The sequence below is a fragment of the Lithobates pipiens genome, unplaced genomic scaffold (genome assembly GCF_037356315.1).
Source record: "Lithobates pipiens isolate NorthernLeopardFrog02 unplaced genomic scaffold, aLitPip1_a1.2 Scaffold_19, whole genome shotgun sequence".
Taxonomy (NCBI): Eukaryota; Metazoa; Chordata; class Amphibia; order Anura; family Ranidae; genus Lithobates; species Lithobates pipiens.
Window position 1 is genome coordinate 519,324,045 of NW_027507764.1, and position 26,375 is coordinate 519,350,419.

The window sequence follows — 26,375 nt, forward strand, 5'->3', positions numbered from 1 at the left end:
TGCTATAAGGATTTACCCACAGAATTGACGTCACATCCCACTATAGGGGCTTCATTGAAAGTCAGTCACCTGATCGCTACCCAAAACACACTCACGTCTTTGACTTCCCCCCTATTCCCTATACGTGACCATCCGAACTTTGAACCGGGGACCCACTTAGAAATTCCAACCTAGACCATGCGTCTAAATTCGTCATTGATGGAAAATGGCCTTCTTTCTCAACCCTAACAGATCCGACAGGGCTTTTCCAACTGCCGTTTTGGAGAGCGGCGCAACAACATAATTTTCTCCATTCCATCCCCAATACTCAAACTTTCGCCCACCCTCAGACGCAGTTTGAGACTCTATGCAGGAGCGAAGGCCCTTTGGTCCACATTCTCTCTCAAACAGATCACCCACACTTAACCTGTCTGTCCAACTGGGAAAAGGACCTTAATTGCTCGTTTTCCCCAGCACAGAGACAACGCATTATCACTTTGGCTCTCAAAACCTCGCTATGCACGAAGATACAGGAGACAAATTTTAAACTTCTCACCAGGTGGTATTTGACACCATCAAAGCTGCATAAATAATTCCCCTCTTCCTCAAACATATGCTGGAGGTGTGGAGAAGAAGAGGGCACATTGCTCCACATTTTTTGGTCCTGCCCCAGCTTGGTGGACTTCTGGACAGAGATCCGATGCATAACACAAAAATTCTTGTACTTTATCCGTGCCTTGAATCATTATGATTGATGGAAGCCAGACTCACATTTGCGAAATATACCTGTATCAAGTATTGTTCAGCTGCTTTTTGCTCTGTATTTCTCTGTTGCATTATGTACTCGGGGGACCGTCTTCCCCTGTTTGGAGAAAAAAAAAACGAAGCCTACGACACCTGGTATTCCCAGGCGGTCTCCCATCCAGGCATTAACCAGGCCCAACCCTGCTTAGCCTCCAAGATCAGATGAGATGGAACAGATTCAGGGTGATGTGGCCGTAGCCAATATCTTCAGGCACTCTCAACTCTCTTGACAAATGCCAAGATGGTCACCTTGGGAACCAGCGGAAAAAAATAGGTCAACGGCAACAACATAACAACATAACAAGAAGCCTACAGCATCTGGAAATCCCAGGCGGTCTCCCATCCAGGGATTAAACTGGTCCCAACCCTGCTTAGCCTCTGAGATCAGATGAGATTGGGCTCATACAGGGTGATGTGGCCGTATGAGATTTCTTCAGGCACTCTCAACCCTCTTGACTAACGCCAAGATGGTCACTTTGGGAAACAAACAAAAAAAAACAAGTTAACGCCAACAACATAAGAAGAAGTCTACAGCACCTAGTATTCCCAGGTGGTCTCCCATCCAGGTATTAACAAGGCCCAACCCTGTTTAGTCTCTGAGATCAGACGAGATCTGGTGCTTTCAGGGTTATGTGGCCATAGGCAAGCTCTTCAGGCACTCTCAACCCTCTTGACAAACACCAAGATGGTCACCTTGGTAAACAAACAAAACAAAAACAAGTCAACGCCAACAACATAAAAAGAAGCCTGCAGCACCTAGTATTCCCAGGTGGTCTCCAATCCAGGTACTAGCAAGGCCCAACCTTGCGAAAAAAGACAGGTCAATGTCAACAACATAAAAAGAAGAATACGGCACCTGGTATTCCAACGCCATCTCCCATACAGGTACTAACTAGGCCCAACACTTCTTAGCCTCAGAGATGAGAAGAGATAGGGCTCTTTCAGGGTGATGCTGCTGTAAGCGATCTCTTTGGGCACTCTCAACCCTCTTGACAAACGCCAAGATGGTCGCCTTGAGAAACAAGTGAAAAAAACAGGTCAAAGCCAACAACATAAAAAGAAGCCCAGGTATTGGGTATTACCAGGTATTGGGTATTGGTATGGTATTCCCAGGCGGTCTCCCATCCACGTACTAACAAGGCCAGACTCTTCTTAGCCTCCAACATCAAACGAGATCAGGTGCTTTCAGGGTGATGTGCCCGTAGGCAATCCCTTCAGGCACTTTCAACCCTCTTGACAAACGCCAAGATCGTCACCTTGGGAAACAAGCAAAAAACAATGAAGTCAATGCCAACAACTTAAAAAAAAAGCCTATGGCATTGAGAAATCCCAGGCGGTCTCCCATCCAGGTACTAACCAGGTCCCAACCCTGCTTAGCCTCTGAGATCAAATGAGATTGGGCTCTTTCAGGGTGATGCAGCCATAGTAGATTTTTTTCAGGCACGTTCATCCCTCTTGACAAACGCCAAGATGGTCACCTTGGGAAGCAAACAAAAAATCAAGTCAACGCCAACAACATAAAAAGAAGCCTACAGCACCTAGTATTCCCAGGCGGTCTCCCATCCAGGTATTACCAAGCGCGACCCTTTCTAGCCTCTGAGATCAGAGGAGATTGGGTGCTTTCAGGGTGATGTGCCCATAGGCAATCTCTTTGGGCACTCTCATCCCTCTTGAAAAATGCCAAGATAGTCACCCTGGGAAACAAGCGGAAAAAAACAGGTTAACGCCACTAACATGAAAAGAAGAATACGGCACCTGGTATTCCAAGGCCGTCTCCCATTCAAGTACTAACTAGGCCCAACCCTTCTTAGCCTCCGAGATCAGAAGAGATAGGGTGCTTTCAGGGTGATGCTGCTGTAAGCGATCTATTTAGGCACTCTCAACCCTCTTGACAAATGCCAAGGTGATCACTTTGGGAAACAAGCGAAAAAAAACAGGTCAACGCCGACAACATAATGAGAAGCCTGCGGCATCTGGAAAACCCAGGTGGTCTCCCATCCAGGTACAAACCAGGCCCAACCCTGCATAGCCTCTGAGACCAGAAGAGATTGGGCGCTTTCAGGGTGTTGTGCCCGTAGGCAATTTCTTTGTGCACTCTCAACCCTCTTGACAAATGCCAAGATGGTCACCTTGGGAAAAAAGGGAAAAAAAACAGGTCAACGCCGACAACATAATGAGAAGCCTACAGCACCTGGTATTCCCAGGCTGTCTCCCATCCAGGTACTAACCAGGCCCATCGCTGCTTAGCCCACGAGATCAGATGAGATTGGGCTCTCTCAGGGTGATTTGGCCGTAGGCACTCTCTTTGGGCACTCTGAAGCCTCTTGACAAAGGCCAAGATGCTCACCTTGGGAAACAAGCTAAAAAAAACAGGTCAAAGCCAACAACATAAAAAGAAGCCTACGGTATCCGGTATTCCCAGGTGATCTCCCAATCAAGACACTAACCAGGCCAGATCCTTCTATGGCATCTGGTCTTTCCAGGCAGTCTCCCATTCAGGTACTAACCAGGCCTGACACTGCTTAACCTCTGAAATCAGATGAGATCGGGTGCTTTCAGGGTGATGTGGCCGTAAGCATTCTCTCCAACCCTCTTGACAAACGCCAAGATGGTCGCCTTGAGAAACAAGTGAAAAAAACAGGTCAAAGCCAACAACATAAATAGAAGCCTATGGCACCTGGTATTCCCAGGCGGTCTCCCATCCAGGTACTAACCAGGCCCGACACTGTTTAGCCAAAGTCATCTGGGACCCCTTGTCTTTTCGTGAGTACTGATGCCGAGAAGGCTTTTGATCGGGTAAAATGGACATTCATGTTCTCGGTCCTTCGCCATATAGGTCTGAGTGAACGGATGCTGGCATGTATAAGTAAGATATACTCACGCCCTTCAGCTCAACTCAAAGCGAATGGGGTGCTCTCATCTCCCCATGACATCGGGAATGGGACCAGACAGGGTTGCCCCCTGTCACCCCTATTATTCGCACTGTCATTGGAACCCTTTCTCTCCACAATTCGACAAAACTCAGACATAACGGGACTCCAAATGGGTACTATTGAGTGCAAGATATCTGCCTACGTGGATGACATGCTGTTCTCGTTGAAGAATCCCAGAGTTTCCTTGCCAAATCTCCTTCGGGAATTCCAGATATACGGGATACTTCTTGAAATCAGAGGCCATGGGGGTCACAGTCCCCCCGCAAACGTTACTAGACTTGCAGTCCAATTTTCGATTTAAATGGACCCATACAGCCCTTAAGTACTTAGGTACTTACATTCCACCGGACATCGCGCGTACGTTTATGTTGAACTTCCCCCCACCCCTTGTCACTAAGATCTGCAGTTTGCTTCACGGGTGGCATTCTGGCCTCCATTCCTGGTTCAGGAGATGCAATCTCATTAAAATGAACATACTCCCTAAATGTACCTATCTTTTCCAAGCTCTCCTGATCCAAAGTCCAGTCCCGTTTTTTAAGCAAGCTCAATCCCTGCTCACTCAATTTAACTGGGCCCACAAAAATCCCAGACTTAAGTGGTCACAGCTGACATTGTCTAAACAACAGGGAGGGTTGGTTCTCCCTGACTTGCGATGCTACTACCTGGCCTCCCATCTGGGGCGTGTATTGGACTGGAATGGAAACAAACTTTCTAAGCTCTGGGTGCAACTAGGACAATCTTACTCCCGAATTCCGCTAAGAAGCGCCATGTGGTGCTATAAGGATTTACCCACAGAATTGACGTCACATCCCACTATAGGGGCTTCATTGAAAGTCAGTCACCTGATCGCTACCCAAAACACACTCACGTCTTTGACTTCCCCCCTATTCCCTATACGTGACCATCCGAACTTTGAACCGGGGACCCACTTAGAAATTCCAACCTAGACCATGCGTCTAAATTCGTCATTGATGGAAAATGGCCTTCTTTCTCAACCCTAACAGATCCGACAGGGCTTTTCCAACTGCCGTTTTGGAGAGCGGCGCAACAACATAATTTTCTCCATTCCATCCCCAATACTCAAACTTTCGCCCACCCTCAGACGCAGTTTGAGACTCTATGCAGGAGCGAAGGCCCTTTGGTCCACATTCTCTCTCAAACAGATCACCCACACTTAACCTGTCTGTCCAACTGGGAAAAGGACCTTAATTGCTCGTTTTCCCCAGCACAGAGACAACGCATTATCACTTTGGCTCTCAAAACCTCGCTGTGCACGAAGATACAGGAGACAAATTTTAAACTTCTCACCAGGTGGTATTTGACACCATCAAAGCTGCATAAATAATTCCCCTCTTCCTCAAACATATGCTGGAGGTGTGGAGAAGAAGAGGGCACATTGCTCCACATTTTTTGGTCCTGCCCCAGCTTGGTGGACTTCTGGACAGAGATCCGATGCATAACACAAAAATTCTTGTACTTTATCCGTGCCTTGAATCATTATGATTGATGGAAGCCAGACTCATTGAAGGCAATCCCTTCAGGCACTTTCAACCCTCTTGACAAACGCCAAGATCGTCACCTTGGGAAACAAGCAAAAAAAAATGAAGTCAATGCCAACAACTTAAAAAAAAAGCCTATGGCATTGAGAAATCCCAGGCGGTCTCCCATCCAGGTACTAACCAGGTCCCAACCCTGCTTAGCCTCTGAGATCAAATGAGATTGGGCTCTTTCAGGGTGATGCAGCCATAGTAGATTTTTTTCAGGCACGTTCATCCCTCTTGACAAACGCCAAGATGGTCACCTTGGGAAGCAAACAAAAAATCAAGTCAACGCCAACAACATAAAAAGAAGCCTACAGCACCTAGTATTCCCAGGCGGTCTCCCATCCAGGTATTACCAAGCGCGACCCTTTCTAGCCTCTGAGATCAGAGGAGATTGGGTGCTTTCAGGGTGATGTGCCCATAGGCAATCTCTTTGGGCACTCTCATCCCTCTTGAAAAATGCCAAGATAGTCACCCTGGGAAACAAGCGGAAAAAAACAGGTTAACGCCACTAACATGAAAAGAAGAATACGGCACCTGGTATTCCAAGGCCGTCTCCCATTCAAGTACTAACTAGGCCCAACCCTTCTTAGCCTCCGAGATCAGAAGAGATAGGGTGCTTTCAGGGTGATGCTGCTGTAAGCGATCTATTTAGGCACTCTCAACCCTCTTGACAAATGCCAAGGTGATCACTTTGGGAAACAAGCGAAAAAAAACAGGTCAACGCCGACAACATAATGAGAAGCCTGCGGCATCTGGAAAACCCAGGTGGTCTCCCATCCAGGTACAAACCAGGCCCAACCCTGCATAGCCTCTGAGACCAGAAGAGATTGGGCGCTTTCAGGGTGTTGTGCCCGTAGGCAATTTCTTTGTGCACTCTCAACCCTCTTGACAAATGCCAAGATGGTCACCTTGGGAAAAAAGGGAAAAAAAACAGGTCAACGCCGACAACATAATGAGAAGCCTACAGCACCTGGTATTCCCAGGCTGTCTCCCATCCAGGTACTAACCAGGCCCATCGCTGCTTAGCCCACGAGATCAGATGAGATTGGGCTCTCTCAGGGTGATTTGGCCGTAGGCACTCTCTTTGGGCACTCTGAAGCCTCTTGACAAAGGCCAAGATGCTCACCTTGGGAAACAAGCTAAAAAAAACAGGTCAAAGCCAACAACATAAAAAGAAGCCTACGGTATCCGGTATTCCCAGGTGATCTCCCAATCAAGACACTAACCAGGCCAGATCCTTCTATGGCATCTGGTCTTTCCAGGCAGTCTCCCATTCAGGTACTAACCAGGCCTGACACTGCTTAACCTCTGAAATCAGATGAGATCGGGTGCTTTCAGGGTGATGTGGCCGTAAGCATTCTCTCCAACCCTCTTGACAAACGCCAAGATGGTCGCCTTGAGAAACAAGTGAAAAAAACAGGTCAAAGCCAACAACATAAATAGAAGCCTATGGCACCTGGTATTCCCAGGCGGTCTCCCATCCAGGTACTAACCAGGCCCGACACTGTTTAGCCTCCGAGATCAGACAAGATTGGGCGCTTTCAGGGTGATGGGGCCGTAGGTGATCTCTTCGGGTACTCTCAACCCTCTTGACAAATGCCAAGATGGTCACCTTGGGAAACAAGTGAAAAAAAAAACCAGGTCAAGGCCAATAACATAAAAAGAAGCCTACGGCACCTGTTATTCCCAGACGTTCTCCCATCCTGGTATTAACCAGGCCTGACACTGCTTAGCCTCCGAGATCAGACAAGATCGGGTGCTTTCAGGGTGATGGGGCCGTAGGTGATCTCTTTGGGCACTCTCGACCCTCTTGTTAAACGCCAAGATGGTCACCTTGGGAAACAAGCAACAATAAACAGGTCAACACCAACAACATAAAAAGAAGCCTACGGCACCTGGTATTCACAGATGGTCTCCCATACAGGTATTAACCAGGCCGTACACTGCTAGGCCTCTGAGATCATATGAGATTGTGCGCTTTCAGGGTGATGTGGCCATAGGTGTTCTATTCAGACACTCTCAACCCTCTTAACAAATGCCAAGATGGTCATCTTGGGAAAAAAGTGAAAAAAAACAGGTCAACGCCAACAACATAGACCCTGGCGGTCTCCCATCTGACCCTGACCCTGCTTAGCCTCTGAGATCGGGCGCTTTCAGGGTGATGGGGCCTTAGGCGAACGCTTCGGGACATACTCAAAACTCTTGACAGATGCTAAAATGGTCACCTTGGGAAACAAGCGGAAAAAAAACAGGTCAAAGCCAACAATATAAAAAGATTCCTACGGCACCTGTAATTAGGTACTATCCAGGCCGGACCCTGCTTAGCCTCTGAGATCAGATAAGATCTGGCGCTTTCAGGGTGATGTGGCCGTAGGAGATTTCTTTGGGCTCTCTCAGCCCTCTTGACAAATGCCAAGATGGTCACCTTGGGAAACAAGCGGAAAAAAAAAACATGTCAACGCCAACAACATAAAAAGAAGCCTACGGCACCTGCTACTAATCAGGCCCGACAATGCTTAGCCTCCGAGATCAGACAAGATCGGGCACTTTCAGGGTGATTTGGCCGTAGGCACTTTCTTTGGGCACTCTCACCCTCTTGACAAACGCCAAGATGGTCATCTTGGGAAACAAGCGAAAAAAAACAGGTCAACGCCAACAACATAAAAAATAGAATTTTTATATACAGCTTACCTGTAAATTCCTTTTCTTGAGAGTACATCACGGGACACAGGCGCTTCATTACATAGTGGGTTATATAGGCACCTCTGGTGATTGGACACTGGTTAACCCCAAATTAAGGACAATTCCTCCCCTATATAACCCCTCCCATATGGGGGGCACCTCAGTTTTGTAGCAAAGCAATAGGAAACCACGTAAAACCCAAGAGGGGTGGGAGCTCTGTGTCCCGTGATGTACTCTCAAGAAAAGGATTTTACAGGTAAGCTGTATATAAAAAATCCTATTTTCTTGATCATACATCACGGGACACAGGAGCTTCATTACATAGTGGGATGACCCAAAGCAATGCTCAGATTGAGGGGAGGGAGACACAGATCATAATATATAGACCGCCAAGGACCGGAGGACCTAAACTGCAGCCTGCAGTACACTGCGCCCAAAGGCGATATCCTCTTGCCCTCTGACATCCACCTGATAGAATCTGGTGAATGTGTGGACTGATGACCAAGTTGCAGCCTTACAGATCTGAGCCAGGGAGGCCTGGTGATGCACTGCCCAAGAAGCACTTACAGCCCTAGTTGAGTGCGCTCTCACTTGAAAAGGAGGGATCTTCCCTTTAACACTATAGGCCTGAGAAATAATCTGTCTAATCCACCTTGAGAGAGTGGATTTTGATGCCGCCTGGCCCTTCCTAGGGCCTTTCGGCAAAATAAATAAGAAACCAGTTTTCCTTATCTGAGCAGTTGCCTGAAGATAGATACTGATTGCCCTTACCACATCCAAAGTGTGCAAAGATTCTTCTTCTGCGGACTGTGGGTCCGGAAAAAAGGATGGTAGGCTTACATCTTGATTCAAATGGAATCCTGAAACCACCTTAGGCAGAAAGGACCTGTTGGGACGCATTACCACCAGGTCCTTATGAATAATTAGATATGGTTCTTTACTGGAGAGAGCTGCTAGTTCTGACACTCTTCTAGCCGTGGATATGGCTACCAAGAAAACCAATTTTTTAGTCAAAAGAACTAACGAAGCCTGATGCAAAGGTTCAAAAGGTTGCCCCTGCAAAGCTGAGAGAACCAAATTCAGATCACATGGGCATACCGGAGGTTTGACTGGCGGCCTTATCCGCATAGCCCCCTGGATGAAAGCCCGCACCAGGGAATGTGATGCAAGTGGTTTCTGAAAAAACACTGACAAGGCCGAAATATGCACCTTGATAGTGCTTACGGCCAAATTCATTTCTAGGCCTGACTGGAGGAAGGCCAAGATCCTGCTAATGACATACTTTCTAGGATGACATTCCCTGAGTTCACAACAGGAAACATATGCCCTCCAGATTTTGTAGTAAATAAGCCTGGAGGCCGGCTTTCTGGCATTGACCAGAGTAGAAAGGACTGGCCCCGAAAGCCCACGGTCTCTCAGAATGTGGGTCTCAGCAGCCAAACCATCAAATTCAGACTGTGTAAAGCAGCATGGTAAATTGGACCCTGTGAGAGCAGATCTGGCTGGAGAGGGAGGATCCACGGCCTGCCTACTGCCAACTTCATGATCTCTGCGTACCACGGTCGCCTGGGCCAAGCCGGGGCTACCAAAAGAAGCGACTTTGTTTCCCTCTAGACTCTTCCCAGGAACCGCGACAGAAGCGGGCACGGGGGGAAGGCATAAATCAAATTGTACTGATCCCAGGGAACTGTCAGAGCATCCGACCCCTGAGCGAGTGTATCTCTTGTCCTTGACACGAATTTGTCCAGTGTAGACATGTCACTGGAGAAGTGGTTGAGGGGGTGTACATCTCACCTAGGTTGCTACACAGTGTGAGATGGTAAGTCCAGGATGGATCAGTTTCTCAGCAGCAATATGCTGCTGAGTTGTTATTTAATCTTGCCGGGCCTGGGTTTATATGGAATGGCAGGTAGGTTTGGTAGAGGGACCTGCCATTCCACACCCCCCATCCCTCGATCCAGTTCTGGGTTTTGGTTCAGGTGAGCTTTGATCCTAATTAGCCTGGGAAGGTAAAGGCTCTGCGGGCCTGCAGGTGTTCGCTCTCAGCCAGGGAAACGAACAGTCTGTGTGTTGGAGGAAGCTGCAAGCACAGCCACTGCTGGAGCTAAAACCCACCCTGCGATATCCAGGCGAAAGACGCTGTGTTTATAAGTGTCAGATAGGTGAGAAGAACCTGTTAGTAAGCGCCCAGCCGGGCTAGGTTGTTTTTATTTGTTATTATTTTGTTCCTGTTATACACAAGAAGCACGGTGTTGCTGTATATTTTGTTTGTTGGACTGTTTGTACCACGAATAAACGCCAAGGTCTGCTTTATAAATTCCAAGTCTGCTGTGAACTGTGTCCAAACACACCCTACCCCGGGAAGATCCCTTACAATTGGTGGAGAATGCGGGCAACACGGTTGCTAGGGGCAACGGTGTGGACAGACTTGGCTACAGCTGCTTATGTCCTGGGTGAAAGCTGCAACTACACTCCAAGAACAGTCCAGCAACATGGAGGAGATGCTGAAGCAGTTTATGCAAGTGAGTTTGCAACAACAGCAGGCTCAGACAGAGGCCAATAGACGACATGAACAGTCCATGGCGGCACAACAGCAGATGCATAAGGAAGAGTTGCAAGCTTTGCGCCAAAGCCAACAACAACTTATCGAGCACCTGATAGTAAATCGAGAGGCGCCGGTGGTTGCTAATCCACCCACAGTGATGGGAGCCGCTCCAGAGATTTTTTTTGGGAGAAGGACTGTGCAGAAAGCGCTGCAAAAGATGACTGCTGAGGACGATGTTGAGGCCTATCTAACAGTATTTGAGCGCGTGGCTGAGCGAGAGAAGTTACCAGCCGCTGAGTGGGCAGAGGTAATTGCGCCCTATTTAACAGGTGAACCTCAAAAGGCCTACTATGACCTCAGTGAGCAAGAGGTTAAGGACTATACTCGGCTAAAAGAGGAGGTACTTGCCCGACTAGGAGTTACTACTGCAGTCCGTGCCCGGAGGGTACGCAACTGGAGCTACAGTCTGGACAAATCAGCGAGGTCCCAGATGTATGACCTAATCCATTTGGCAAGAAAGTGGTTGGAGCCAGACACTTCTACTCCTGCACAAATCCTAGAGAAGGTCGTGATGGATCGCTACCTCCGAGCGCTTCCTACTGACCTGCAACGCTGGGTGGGACAAGGTGATCCTAAGAATGCAAATGAACTTGTCAACCTTGTGGAGAGGTTCCAGGCGACTGAGGACTACCTCCGTGATGTTCCTGCAGCATCTTCACCTCCCCGGAGCGCCAGATCTGTGCCGTCAGCTGGTAAGAGACTTCCATCTATTGGGGGAGTGTGGAGGGGTGCTGATGGAGGGAAAAGGGCTCAAGTGGTGTCTCAGGGACAAAAGACTGGTGATAGTCCCGGGTGGCTAAGGGGCTCTGAAAAGGACTCCTTGCCAAAGAGACCAGGCCCTATCCAGTGTTGGAGATGCCATGAGGCGGGACACGTGTCTGCCCATTGCCCTCTTACCACTGAACCCATGGAGTGTGACGCTAGCCGGCGTCAGTCGCTGTTTGCGGAACCATCTTGTGCTGCAGTTCCTGGACTAGAGACTGAACCGCAAATCTGCAATATTACCATCAATGACCTTCCCGTTGAGGCGTTAATGGACTCGGGAAGCCTCGTAACCTTGGTGCATGCTAGCCTGGTGGCTGGGGACTTAGAGTCTAAAAAGCATATGAGTGTTGTGTGCATACATGGTGATACAAAAGTGTACCCTATAGTGCTGGCTAAAGTCGGGACTGAACAAGGCACCGTACAATATGAAGTGGGTGTGGTGAAAAACCTCATGCATAATGTAATATTGGGGCGCGATTTTCCATTATTCTGGGCTCTCTGGGAAAAAAGGAAAATCCCCAAAAGGAGTGGGGATACCTCTAAGGGGGTTGCTTTGTCCCCTGTGAATGATAGAAGTGTGCAGGATGAAAATGATTGTTCTCCTTTGCAGGTCCTGGCTGGGGAGGAGGAGGCTCCTCCCACTGAGCAAAATATACTAGACTTAGAGGTGTCTAGGGATAATTTTGGCGCTGCACAATTACAGGACCCCACTCTCAAAAATGCGAGAGAGCAGGTTGCTGTTATGAATGGGGTACCTCAGGAACCAGAGGCTGAAAAAAGATTTCCACATTTTTCGGTGACTAATGATCTTTTCTATAGAGTCAATAAGATTAAGGATGAGATTGTGGAACAGCTTCTGGTACCTAAGCCGTACCGGCGTCAGGTGCTTGACATGGCACATAACCATGTTCTTGGGGGACACTTGGGGACTGACAAAACGCGAGAGAGGGTTCTCCAGAGGTTTTTTTTGCCGGCGATATATGATGACATTAAAAAATACTGCGAGTCGTGCCCCACATGTCAGGTTAGTGCCCCAGTGTCACATTTTCGCAGTCCTTTGGTTTCGCTCCCTATTATAGAGGTGCCTTTTGAGCGTATTGCCATGGATTTAGTGGGTCCCGTTGTAAAGTCAGCTAGAGGACACCAGTATATTTTGGTAGTCATAGATTATGCGACCCGCTATCCTGAGGCTGTACCCTTAAGAAACACTGCATCTAAAACAATTGCACGTGAGTTGTTTTATATGTTCTCTAGGACTGGGATCCCCAAAGAAATCCTAACTGACCAAGGTACGCCATTTATGTCAAAACTGATGAAGGAATTATGCAAACTATTTAAAGTCTCACACATCCGTACCTCTGTATACCACCCCCAGACGGACGGATTGGTGGAGAGATTTAATAAAACTTTGAAACATATGTTGAAGAAAGTGGTGGGAAAAGATGGTCGTGACTGGGATCATTTATTACCCTACCTCATGTTTGCTATTAGGGAAGTGCCCCAAGCGTCCACAGGGTTCTCACCATTCGAGTTGGTCTATGGTCGTCACCCTAGGGGTCTACTGGACATTGCAAAAGAGACATGGGAGAGTGAGTCCACCCCATACAAGAGTGTTATTGAGCATGTAGCACAAATGCAGGACCGTATAGCCACTGTAATGCCCCTGGTAAGGGAACACCTCCAGAGAGCTCAAGAGGCCCAAAGTAGAATTTACAACCGGTCCGCAAGAATCAGGACATTCAACCCAGGCGATAGGGTCCTTATACTAGTCCCCACTGTTGAGAGTAAATTCTTAGCGAAGTGGCAAGGTCCTTATGAAATTGTTGAAAAGATCAGTGAGGTGAACTACAAGGTGCACCAACCAGGTAGAAGGAAGCCTTTCCAAGTTTATCACATAAACTTGATCAAGCCCTGGAAAGACAGGGAATCCTTGGTGGCGACAAATGCTGTTAATAATTTGTCACCACCAATCCCTTCAGTCAAGGTAAGTGATGCTCTATCAGTGTCACAGAAACAGGAGGCTCTGGAATTTTTACAGAAAAACAAAAACAAGTTCTCTGACCTCCCAGGGCGTACCCACCTCATCCATCATCACATTGAAACTGAGCCTAGAAGCAGAGTAAACCTAAAGCCCTATAGGATACCGGAGGCACGTAGGAAAGCCGTATCTGCCGAGGTAAAACGTATGCTTGATCTGGGGGTAATTGAGGTGTCACAGAGTGAATGGTCCAGCCCGATTGTGCTAATCCCAAAGCCCAATGGAACTTGGAGGTTCTGTAACGATTTCAGAAAGTTGAATGAGATCTCCAAGTTCGATGCTTATCCTATGCCCAGGGTAGATGAGTTGATTGAGAAGTTAGGTAACGCCAGGTACATAACCACCCTCGATCTCACAAAGGGCTACTGGCAGATTCCACTTTCGGGCGAGGCTAAAGAGAAAACTGCATTCTCCACCCCTGATGGGCTATTCCAGTATGTAGTGATGCCATTCGGGTTACATGGAGCGCCTGCAACTTTCCAGAGGTTGATGGACTTGATTCTGCGACCACATCGGGATTACTCAGCCGCCTACCTCGATGATGTGGTCATTTTTAGCCCTGATTGGGAAAGTCACCTCTGTAAGGTACAGGCCGTGTTGGATACCATAAGTGATGCAGGGTTGACCATAAATGCCGAGAAGTGTGCTCTAGCCCTAGAAGAGGCCAAATATCTGGGCTACATTGTTGGGAGAGGATTGATTAAGCCACAGCTAAATAAAATTGAGGCAATACAGAATTGGCCTAGACCCCTGACAAGGAAACAGGTTAGAGCTTTCCTGGGTATTACGGGTTATTACCGTAGATTTGTGCCGAACTTTGCCTCAGTTGCTGCTGACTTGACAAAGGGCGGAAAGACAGCAATGGTCACGTGGACCCCAGAGGCCGAGAAGGCTTTCCAAAGCCTTAAGTCTGCCTTGTGCCAACCACCTGTGTTAGTTACCCCCAATTTCAGGCGAGAATTTCTGGTCCAGACAGATGCCTCTAACACAGGCTTAGGTGCAGTACTCTCACAAGTAGTGAATGGTGAGGAGCATCCGGTGACGTACTTGAGTAGAAAACTAACCCCGGCCGAGAAAAATTATGCCATTGTGGAGCGAGAATGTTTGGCAGTGAAGTGGGCCCTAGAATCTTTAAAGTATTACTTGCTAGGCAGGAAGTTCAAGTTGGTGACAGACCATGCCCCCCTAACATGGATGAAGTTAAACAAGGAGAGAAATGCAAGAGTGACTAGATGGTTTCTGTCCTTACAAAACTTTAATTTCACTGTGGAACACAGGCCAGGGAAATTACAGGCAAATGCTGACGCATTGTCGAGGGTGAGTTGTCTGTGGGGACAGAAGGCTCAGCCCTCCGGTCTGAAAAAGAGGGGGGGGATATGTAGACATGTCACTGGAGAAGTGGTTGAGGGGGTGTACATCTCACCTAGGTTGCTACACAGTGTGAGATGGTAAGTCCAGGATGGATCAGTTTCTCAGCAGCAATATGCTGCTGAGTTGTTATTTAATCTTGCCGGGCCTGGGTTTATATGGAATGGCAGGTAGGTTTGGTAGAGGGACCTGTCATTCCACACCCCCCATCCCTCGATCCAGTTCTGGGTTTTGGTTCAGGTGAGCTTTGATCCTAATTAGCCTGGGAAGGTAAAGGCTCTGCGGGCCTGCAGGTGTTCGCTCTCAGCCAGGGAAACGAACAGTCTGTGTGTTGGAGGAAGCTGCAAGCACAGCCACTGCTGGAGCTAAAACCCACCCTGCGATATCCAGGCGAAAGACGCTGTGTTTATAAGTGTCAGATAGGTGAGAAGAACCTGTTAGTAAGCGCCCAGCCGGGCTAGGTTGTTTTTATTTGTTATTATTTTGTTCCTGTTATACACAAGAAGCACGGTGTTGCTGTATATTTTGTTTGTTGGACTGTTTGTACCACGAATAAACGCCAAGGTCTGCTTTATAAATTCCAAGTCTGCTGTGAACTGTGTCCAAACACACCCTACCCCGGGAAGATCCCTTACACCAGTTTTCTGTTGAACCTGGACGCAAACAGATCTACGTCTGGAGTACCCCACCTGCGACATATGTTCCAAAACACGTCGGGGTGCAGAGCCCATTCTCCTAGGCACAACTGCTGGCGGCGCAGAAAATCTGTCTGCCAATTTTCCACTCCTGGAATGAAGACTGCAGAAAGGCATGGAACATGCCTTTCTGCCCAGACAAGTATACGATTCACCTCTTTTTGCGCAACCAGACTTCTGGTACCGCCCTGGTGATTGATATAGGCCACTGCTGTGGCATTGTCGGACTGAACCCGAACAGGTCTGAAAGACCAGTTTATGAGAGCCATATAAACTGCCCGGATCTCCAAGACATTTATGGGCAATAGCTTCTCGATCGCAGACCATTTCCACTGCGAGCACGTCTCCTCCAACACTGCTCCCCAGCCTGTCAGGCTGCCATTTGTCATAATAATCTTCCATGGAAGAGGAAGAAAAGTTTTGCCTTTCAGCAAATTCTCGGTTTGTAACGAGACTCTTAGACTCGTTAGATGAGACTCTTGCGTGTCCCTGGGGATAGACGCATAGGAAGATCCAAGGACTGGGGCTTCCTGTTCCAAGCCGCAAGGATGAATCTTTGCAGAGGCCTTGAGTGGAACTGGGCGAATGGAACGGCCTCGAAGGAGGCGACCATTTTCCCAAAGAGTCTCATGCACAACCGAATGGGGGAAGATCTTCTGCCCAGAATTAGACGCACCAGATCCCCAATGGCCAAGGCTTTTGGCCTTGGTAGAAACACCTTGCCCTGAGCAGTGTTGATAACCATACCCAGGTATTCCAACCTGGTAGCAGGCTGTAGGGACGACTTTTCTAGGTTTATAATCCAACCTAGGCGTTCCAGCTGTTCTAGCGTTCTGGTAACACTGTGGTTCAGGAGCGCTACTGTTTTCTCTATGAGAAGCAAATCGTCTAGATAAGCCATGACGGCTATACCCTGAGCTCTTAGGTTTGCCAAGAGAGGGTCCAGAATCTTTGTGAAGACTCGAGGGGCCGTAGCTAGCCCGAACGGCAAGGCCACAAATTGAAAATGGCGCCGCTCTACCGCAAACCTTAGATTCTTTTGGTGTGCGGGAAAAATTGGCACATGGAGATATGCATCCTTGATGTCTATTGATGCCATAAACTCTCCCCCTTGCAGGGAGGAGACCACAGTGCGAATTGACTGTATTCAGAAGGACCGGATGCGTAAAAAACGGTTCAGATCCTTCAGATCCAGGATAGGTCTGACACTTCCATTTGGCTTTGGAACGGTGAAGAGATTCGAGTAAAACCCTGAACCCTGTTCTTTTGGGTCCACTTCTACTATCACCCCCTGGGATAGTAAGTGATCTAAGGCCAGAAATAGCGGTCTTTGCTTTACTGGGTCCCTGGGGATCCTTGACCTTAGAAAGCGAGAAGGTGGAATCTCCTGAAACTCCAGCTTGTAGCCCAGAGATACCGAAGAGACCACCCACTCATCCTGGATCTCTTCTCTCCAGGCTTCTGCAAACTGCAAGAGCCTTCCCCCCACTTGGCCGAGCGGGGGCGCTCCTTCACAAGGAAGCTTTCGGGCTCTGCTTGGCAGGCTTTCGCCCTCAGGATTTCTTCTGCCCCTGGGCCCGGCCTTGAGCCTTTCCTGTAGAGGGGGGTTGAGAAGGCCGTCGCCACTGCTTAGAACTTGATGCTCCGGGAGAGAGAGAACGCCTAAATGATGGACGTTTGCTCCTTTTGACTGGAAGGAGAGTAGATTTACCCCCTGAAATTTTTTGGACGAATTTGTCTAATTCTTCTGCAAACAAACGTTCCCCTTTAAACGGGAACCCAATCAAATGCTTCTTGCATGATAGCTCAGCTTGCCCAATTCTTTAGCCATAGGGCCCTTCGCATGTGTACCAACAGGAGAGACAAACGAGATGCTTGTTGGACAGAATCCAAAATCGCATCAATCATGAAACACAGAATTTGAGGTATTTCTGCATAATTCTCCACTTCTTCACTGGGAAGGAGGCCAAGCATCTGCTTAACCTGTTCGTTGAGGAACTGACACAACCCCAAAGCTGCGACTGTAGGTTGCACTACAGCGCCAGTCATGGAAAAGGAGGCTTTTTTTTTTTTTGTAAAATCTTTATTTTGAGATATTTTGACATTGAAACACACTTAAGTATACATTAGACAGGTGTGTCAGGACCAAACAAAGAACAAATAAACTGTAGGAAACAATGACACCCATAAAAACTGACCCAGTGGCCAAGAGTTGGCGGCTCAAACGAGACACATGAATTAGGCAAACGGGTGGAGATGAACGTCTGGAGTGTCTTCTAGCTCATACACATCAAGTCCGGCCTCCGTTGGCTAGGGCCCCGCTCCAAGGTGCCTCTGAGCGGAAAGGAGAGGACGGGCCGGAGCCCAGTCCCCCACCTCCCGTCATACAAAAGGCCGGGGAGGCATGGGACCACCCCCAGGGGCCGCCCAGAAGAGGGGGGCACAATCACCTCCAGCAACCTCTCCCGAGCGTCCCCCGGGGGTAGGACAGGCCCACAGCAACCCCCCCGCCCAGGAGGGACGTCCCAGCATGGACCCCTCTGGACAGAGGGATTCCCCCCGTCAGCCAAACAAAGTGGCCGCATGGCCAGCCAGCCCACAGGAAGCCTAACGCACCACCACAGCTCAATACCACGTAGGTCAATAAAAGGCAACATCTTATAGTGTGGAATACAGAGAAAGAAGGTAAAAAAGAACAGTAGGAAGGGTGAGAGAGAGAGGCAAGAAGGGGTAGAGAGGGGATTGGGGGATAGGGTAAGGGAGGAGGGTGGAGCCTACTTGACATCCCTGCGAAGTGCAGCGGTCCAGCACCAGGCGAGTCTCAGCAGCAAAGTCGTCTCTCCGTCCATGGGGCAAGAAGGTGAAAAACAGCCACTAGGTGGGAACATCATTGTGTGTGCGGGATCTCAAAGAGGGTTCCGCTAGCTCCAGTAGAGCCAAGTCCAGACTGGAGGTAGCGTATATAGTTTCGGACATGTAGACTGTCCATGATTGCCATATGCTGTCACACTTAGCCCGTGTACCCCTACAGGTTGCCACCCAATATTCCGCTTCTCTGATGTCATTCACTTTTTTGACCCAGTCCTCCACTGTGGGAGTCCTAGTTTGTTTCCAGTAAATCGGTATAAGACGTCTGGCCGCGTTCAACAGATGCGGCAGAGGGCTTTTTTTGTATCTACCAATCGGGATCGGAGGAATGTGCAAAAGATAGTTGGCCGGAGACAGTGGCACATCAAGATGCAAAACTGCCTCTATGCGGGATCGGATGTCCTCCCAGAATGGCTTGATTCGTGGGCAATCCCACCAAATATGAAGGAGGGTGCCCAATTGGCCACATTCCCTCCAGCACCGGTCCGATACCGAAGGGTAGATACGTGCTAAGTCTGCCGGCACTCTGTACCAGCGAGACAGTACTTTAAAATTAGTTTCTTGGGTTTTGGACTCCATGGAGCTAGCGTACGTGAGTTTGTAGAGGTGGGACAGTTGGGCCGCGGAAAAGTCAAGTTGTAGCTCCCTCTCCCAGACCCGTATGTATGTCGGTCTAGCGACCTCGGTAACACAGCCCAGCAAGTGATATAATTCGGAGATCAGGTGGGGAGTGGGTTCATCTGCTACAAAAAAACGCTAAAATGGTGTAAGGAGCGCTTCGTCCCTGATTAAGTGGCCATGGGCTTCAAAAAAGTGGTGCAATTGCCTGTATCGCCAAAAATTCATAGCTGTCTGCTCATGCTCGGTCTGCAGGGATTCATAGCTGACCATTTGGCCACCGCTGAGAAACTGTCCACAACTGGCATTCCCGTCAGCTGCCCAGGGGACAAAAAAGGCCCTCCGCTCCCCTGGCGGGAACCATAGGAACCCTCCCAGCGGGGCAAGCAGAGAAACAGGGGGGGATAGGCCCAGCGTCTTGTTCAGTTTGTTCCAAATCAAAAGAGACTGTACAGTGAGCGGGGAGACATCCACCGATAACCCCCTATATTCCGGGGACAACCAGGGCGCATAAGCCAAATCTCTCCCAGCTAGCCATTTTTCCAGAGAGACCCACACTTTTGACTTAGTATGAAATTTCCAATTAAGTATCCTCTGTAGAACAATAGCCCTGTGGTACCTCTGGATATCCGGAACCCCCAGACCCCCCGTCAGCTTCGAGCGTTTCAGCAAGGCCATGGCTATTCTAGGTTTCTTTGTGTTCCACACAAATGTCGACAGAATGCTATTCAATTGGGTAAAAAACTGTTTAGGGAGGGAGATGGGTATCATTTGTAAAAAGAATAATACTCTGGGCAGGATATTCATTTTAATAATATTAATGCGGCCGAACCACATAACAGCGGTTTTGGTCCACTGCAACAAATCCGCCTTGATCGCATGTAATAAGGGGGGGAAATTAGCGGCATATAAGGCATCAAAGCAGTTGGTCAACTGGATGCCCAGGTATTTAATAGAAGACGTGGCCCAGGTAAAGGGGAATGCTAATTGCAGGTGGTCCGCTTGAGGCGGGGCGAGGTGAATAGGCAAAATCTCTGATTTGGAAAGGTTTATCTTGAAATTGGATAACTCACCAAAAGTCCTCAGCTCCTTCAACAGAACCGGCAACGAGATCAGGGGTTCAGAGAGATAAAGGAGCACATCGTCCGCATACGCCGACAGTTTGTGCTCCGTCATCCCAACCTTCAGGCCTCTAATGTCTGCGTTCGCCCTCACCCTGCAGAGCAGTGGTTCCAGTACCAAGGCAAAAAGGAGAGGAGACAGTGGACACCCCTGTCTCATGCCGTTTCGAATCGGGAACCGGGAGGAAAGCACCCCATTCACCTTCACCTGTGCACACGGAGTGGAGTACAAGGCCATAATCGAGGACATCATACGCGTCCCCAACCCCTGAGCCTCCAGTACCGCCCATAAGTACCCCCAGTCGACGCGGTCAAACGCCTTTTCGGCGTCCGTCGAAAGGACGATACAAGGTTTAGGATCAGGACTGTTACGTGCCCAATGAATGAGTTGGATTGCCCTGATGGAGTTATCTCTCGCCTCCCTGCCACGAATAAATCCTGCTTGGTCTGGGTGGATAATTTGGGGCATAAGACTCCCAAGTCTGTTTGCCAGGACTTTTGCTAGAATCTTAATATCGACGTTAAGAAGGGAAATCGGTCGATAGCTCTGGGGGACGGTAGGATCTTTGCCCTCTTTTGGCAGCACCGTAATGTGTGCCAACAGTGCTTCGGTTGGGATAGGCTTCCCCTCCGCGATGGAATTAAAGTAGGTGCACATATGTGGCTTTAAGAGGGGCAGGAAGATCTTATAGTAGGAACCCGAAAAACCATCCGGTCCCGGGCTCTTGCCCTTGGGCAGGGATTTCACCGTTAGCGCAATTTCCTCCGGCGAAATCGGCCGCTCCAAGTCGACGCATTGTTCCGCCGTAAGTGTAGGGACTCTCGCCGACGCTAAAAATTCTTGAATGGCAGCAGACTTGGGAGGCTGAGCGTGTGCGGGCGAGGCCGGGGAAAGGTTATAAAGTTGGGCGTAAAATTCCTGGAACCCCGAGGCAATCTTGTTGGATTGGACCCAAACGGCACCCGAGGGGGAACGGAGCTTCTGTACATAAGCTTGAGCATGTTTCTTGCGAAGGGCCCTGGCCAGCATACGGCCGCATTTGTTTCCATGTTCATAGTACCTGTGTGAAAGATGCCTGGTCTGCCTACACGTGTGGTGATCTAATAAACGTAAAAACAGGTCACGCAATTCAAAAAGCTTCTGCTTAGCCTCTGGGCTCCCCCCCTGCTTATGGGAGAGTTCTGCCGCCTGTAAGGCGGCCAGAACCCTGTTGAAATCCTCTTGACGTGCTTTCTTGATTTGGGAACCCAATGATATCAGTTCCCCTCTAATCACGGCTTTGTGCCCCTCCCAAAGCACACCCGCACTTATCTCATCCGAGGCGTTTTCCCTAAAATAGTGGGAGATGGTCTCCGACACCTTGGCAACCGCAGCAGAGTCATCCAAGAGATTTTCGTTCAGTCTCCACGTCCAGGCCCTGTGGGGACCAGATGGTAATTGAATGGTCACGCCAACCGGTGCATGGTCCGAAAGGGTGATGCTGCCAATGGATGCCGTCTGCAGAAGCTCAAGCGTGGGACGGTCAACATAGACATGGTCTATGCGCGTGTATACGTCATGGACGGACGAGTAATAGCTAAAGTCTCGTCCCGAGGGATGCAAAATCCTCCAGGTATCAAGTAAAAGGTGTGCCTGCAGTGATTTGCAAAAGTGTTTGAAAAAGGCATGGGAGTGTGAGGGTCGGGTGCTCGAAGTGTCGAGCAGATGGTCCGGGCAGACATTAAAGTCCCCGCCTAAAATTAAATACCCGGCTTTAAAGTCTGTCAATAGGTCAAGGGTAGCGTCCAGGAAGGTAAGCTGATCAGAGTTGGGGGCGTATAAGGAGGTGAATGTGTACATGCACCCAGCTATGGTGCCCTTTAGGAAAACAAATCAGCCCTGAGGGTCAATTTTGCTATCCACTGGCTGAAAAGGGCACGTCTTATGGAACGCTATGGCAGTCCCTCTGGACTTGGCCTTAGGAGATGTACTGTGAAACCACTGATTAAACATATGGGTGGGCAACCTGGGTAGGGAATGGCTGGTGAAATGTGTTTCCTGCAGGAAGACCACTTGGGCCTTCAACTTTTTAAGTTCCCACCACAATTTGTTCCTCTTCCCCGGAGAGCAGAGACCCCGTAAATTGTAGGAAATTACCTGGAGTGTAGACATGGGAGAGTTGGAGGGTGGAGAACTGGGCAAGCGTCCCAACCCGCCTGGTGTAAGGACCGCAGCAACAGCAGGCTCCTAGGAAAAGGGGGGAGTGAAAAAAGAGGGAGAAGAAAAGGGGAGAGATAGGGAGATAAAAAACACAAAAAAATAGTACAAAAATACCAACAACATAAAAACAAAACAGCTACATCAAAATTAGACAATGCAGCAGTTTGGGGGGAGATGGGACCCACCCCACTATCCGGGGGGGCTCCTAGCCCCCTCCTAAAGTCCCAACAGGGAACTAAACCCATGGATGGATGGCCTATGTGGGGAACGTAAACCAAAACAAGGGGGAAAAGGAAGGTCCCCGCCCCGCCCACCACATCTGAGAGCAGAATAGCCTCAATTCGGGAGAAAAACCGATCCAAAAAAGCAACAAAAGTAAAAAATAAAAGAGGAGGAAAAAAGGGGTGAAGCCCAGTGTGGGCTGATTGCATTCGGGGACGTGGAGTCTGGCCGATCCCTGGCAGAGGCCCCCCCGCCACGGTAGCCGCACAGCAAACTGCAGACCGCGGAGGGGGGGGGGGGTCACGGAGGTAGCTACGATGGCAAAAGAAAAGGGGGAAATAAAAACAGAAACCAAAACACATTAAACCCCCCCCTCCCCCCACCCCTGGTGCCCCGCAAAGGGAAGAAAAAGGGGGCGCCGTGGCAGACCACCTTCCAACATTGGGAATGTAAACATTCTCCGCCCTGTAGGCCTAATCTGATAGTCAAACAGTAACAAGGGCTGGAGAGAAGTCACCAAAAATTATTGCGGCCACGGCAGCCACAGTCATCGGCCGCATAGGGCACATCCAGGTCCCTGGAACACCCGGGGGGGGGGTACAGGGTCAAAACATCCCATTTACAATTCCCGTGGGGGGAGGCCCAGACACCAGCAATCATAGTAGAAAAAGTCCGCAATCAGCCGTCTATCACACAGCCCAGGCTCGGTATCAGTCTCGGGTGGTAGAAGGAACCACTGAAGAGTTGCGGGTTGAACTATGTCTGTCCCTCCGTCCATGCTTGCGTGTGACTGTAGACCATCTGTGAGGAAGAGGGGGGACAAGCAAGTCGCTCGGGGGTCCTCTCCAATCCAGAAAGTCCATGGGATTCAGCCCCAGAGAGGATAGAAAATGTGGAAGATCGTCTTTTGTGCGCAGGGTCACCTGCCTGCCATCCTTAAGCACATGCAGAGAGAAGGGGAAGCCCCAGCGGTAGGACAGTCCTGCAGCCTGGAGCACAGAAAGGAGCGGGCGAAGGGCTCTCCGCCGCATGAGGGTGCGCCGCGAGAGATCCTGATAGAAAGTCAGTCGAGCACCATCAAAATCATAAAAGGGCTTACCCCGCACTTTTTGCATAATCCGGTCCTTGATAGTATATTTGTGAAGTTTACAGATTATATCCCTGGGATTGTCAGCGTCTTGAGACGGGGGGCGCAGTGCTCTGTGGGCTCGGTCTATTTCAATAGGAGCAGTGGCTGGGAGTCCCAATATGTCCCTAAAGATATCAGTCAGAGTGGGGACAATATCCCTGGGTCCAGTAGCCTCCGGGAGCCCCCTGATCCTGATATTGGCCCTCCTGCTGCGGTTTTCAACATCATCCAATTGCCCCAGCAGTACCTCAAGCTGATGGTCTTGTGTTTGGCACCTAGATTGCAGCAGAGCAATAGCGGGGAGAGTCTCCTCTAGTTTTTCCTCCAGGGCCTCCACTCTGTGACCCAGATGTGTAGTATCAGCTTTAAGCTGGGCAATATCAGCGGTGAAAGCCTTCTCCACTCTGCTAGTGAACTTTTCTAGGTCCTCTCTGGTGGGGAGAGACATAATATGGCGGCGTATTGCGTCATCTCCCATGAGGTCTGAGACCTCTGAGCGGCCATCCAGGGACCCGGGGGATGCAGGGGGGGGCCGAATCGCTTACCGATCCTGGGGAGGGCACCGGAGAAGCCAGGGGAGACGGTCCGGTCGACTGGGAAGGCGTCGCTGTAGCAGGCTGTGAGGATTTCCCAGCTTTCTGAAGTTTCCCGGTCGATATTGGGTCCATCGCGGCCCTGTCTGTGGGGGTCCGGGAAGAACTGATCCAGCTGTCCCTGCCGCTTCTTGTTACCCTGCGGCGGTCGGGAAGACTGCCGGGATCGTTGGGACATTGAGCCCGGTGATGTGGATCGGATTTCCCCGCTGAGGGCAGCTGATATGTGCGGCGATGGAGCGGAGCTGAGGTGAAGCACTTCCTCACTCCTCCATGGTCAGGACACGCCCCCCAAAAGGAGGCTATTAATAATGTTTCCAGCTTCTTATCAGTTGGATCTTTAAATACCTGAGCATTATCCAAAGGACAGGTCAGATTTCTATTCACGCAAGAAACAGCCGCATCGACAGATGGGACCCCCCATTTCTTGGTGAAACTTTCCTCCAGAGGATAAAGCATAGAAAACCTTTTAGGAGGAGCAAACAGTTTATCGGGATGTCCCCAATCCTCATACAACAATTTATCCATTAAGGGATTAATTGGAAAGGAAAAGGCAGGTTGTGGGATTTTCCTGACTCCCAGGGAAGAAACAGAGGACGTAGCGATCTCAGCAGCAGGCATTCTGAATGTGGTACGCACCAATTCAGTATAATACTGCACCTGTTTTCTGAGCGCCTGGGAGGAGGGGACTCTCTCCTCTTCCTCTGATTCATCCGACTGCTCAAGATACCTGTCCCAAGATAGGGATCTCTCCTCATTGTCAGAAGTGTCATCTGAAAGAGGAATCTCAGCAGAGGGAGGGGATCTACCCCTTTTCCTGCTTTCTTTCAGGGAAGCTGAAATAAAATTCATGATTCTCCCTTCAAAACCTTCCAATGTAGCCCTAAGGGAGTCCTCAGTGATGTATACCGGGGCTGAAATATCAGGAGAGGCTGCAAATCCTGACAGGGGCACTGACTCATCCTGTGAGGCTGACTCCAGTCTTGCAGGGGGGGGGATGGTAACCTACAGGCATTTTTAGAACCCCTAGACCTAGGCGGTGACTTACCAGTGTCCTTGTTATCTCCCCCTGAGACCCTCTTACAAGGAGACATAGTCCTAAGCTACAAAGCAGAGGTACTAGTACAAAGTGCAATCACTGTTGTGCTTAAAGTCTCACAATAAATATATATGCTTAAACTTCACAACCTGATGCTGAGTAGGTGTCTTAGGTTTGCCTGGATCCAATCCCTTGGGATGCTCACTGCCCACAGCTCCTGTGTCTCCACTTACAGCCCCCTGACGCTCTGGGCTGTAAAACTGCGCAGTACAGCGCCGTGCACACCGAACGACGCGGCTCACAAACACACTCCCGCCTCCTCCATTAGCACGGAAGCGTGCTTGGTGTGCGTGCACGAGGACTGCCGGTATCCAGCGGGGAAGGGAATTGCCATCGGAGCTGTCTGGGACCCCCAGACTACGTATTACCTTCATTGTGGCTGAGATTGCAGTGGAGACATGAGTCATCTGGGAGAACCAGGCTTCACTGAGCGTGTGTATCTGAAAGGCATGTAAGTATGCATCAGGCTGCTCTTACTCCCCCTAGTGGTGGAAACCAAGTAAGACATACAACTACTCAATGAAGAAATCCATAATATAATTTATACAGGATTAACTTCCCTTACCTGTCCTCGCCGCAGGAATTGCTGAAAACAGACAGATTCCAGCCTTCACCCATCACGGCGGGCAGAGTTGTGCCAACCTTCAGGTTTTTTTGGGGGTTCCTTCTCAGAAGAACCTCCTACCTGGACCTTGTAAAAGACTCTGCCAGAAACTTTCGTGCAACTATGTAAATAGTACAGTAAGTCTGGTTTTCCCAGAGCCCAGTCTTCCAATAGGAGAGGACTTACAGGCAAAACCTCGTTTCTTCAGATGACGAGGCCCGGGTACCATATCATCTTGGGAGTCAAAATATCGGCCCGAGATATGGATCCGGTTTGTTGTAGCCCTTAGGCCCCCGCAGGGACCTGCACAGAACTTTCTTCATAGCACATGTTTTACGTGACCAACCACCACTGGCAAAGGGAAAAATTAGGTGCCTCCCATATGGGAGGGGTTATATAGGGAAGGAATTCTCCTTAATTGGGGGTTAACCAGTGTCCCATCACCAGAGGTGCCTATATAACCCATTATGTAATGATCCTGTGTCCCGTGATGTATGATCAAGAAATA

At 49.4% G+C, this 26,375-nt stretch overlaps 6 pseudogenes; all 6 read right to left on the reverse strand.

Annotated features, from left to right (window-relative positions):
* Positions 1-864: 864 nt before the first annotated feature.
* LOC143998821 (5S ribosomal RNA) lies at positions 865-983 on the reverse strand (annotated as a pseudogene).
* Positions 984-1,308: 325 nt separating this feature from the next.
* LOC143998551 (5S ribosomal RNA) lies at positions 1,309-1,427 on the reverse strand (annotated as a pseudogene).
* Positions 1,428-2,962: 1,535 nt separating this feature from the next.
* LOC143998909 (5S ribosomal RNA) lies at positions 2,963-3,081 on the reverse strand (annotated as a pseudogene).
* A 3,137-nt stretch (positions 3,082-6,218) lies between these two features.
* On the reverse strand, positions 6,219-6,337 carry LOC143998910 (5S ribosomal RNA; annotated as a pseudogene).
* A 367-nt stretch (positions 6,338-6,704) lies between these two features.
* On the reverse strand, positions 6,705-6,823 carry LOC144000108 (5S ribosomal RNA; annotated as a pseudogene).
* Positions 6,824-6,925: 102 nt separating this feature from the next.
* Positions 6,926-7,044, reverse strand: LOC143998805 (5S ribosomal RNA; annotated as a pseudogene).
* Positions 7,045-26,375: the final 19,331 nt, after the last annotated feature.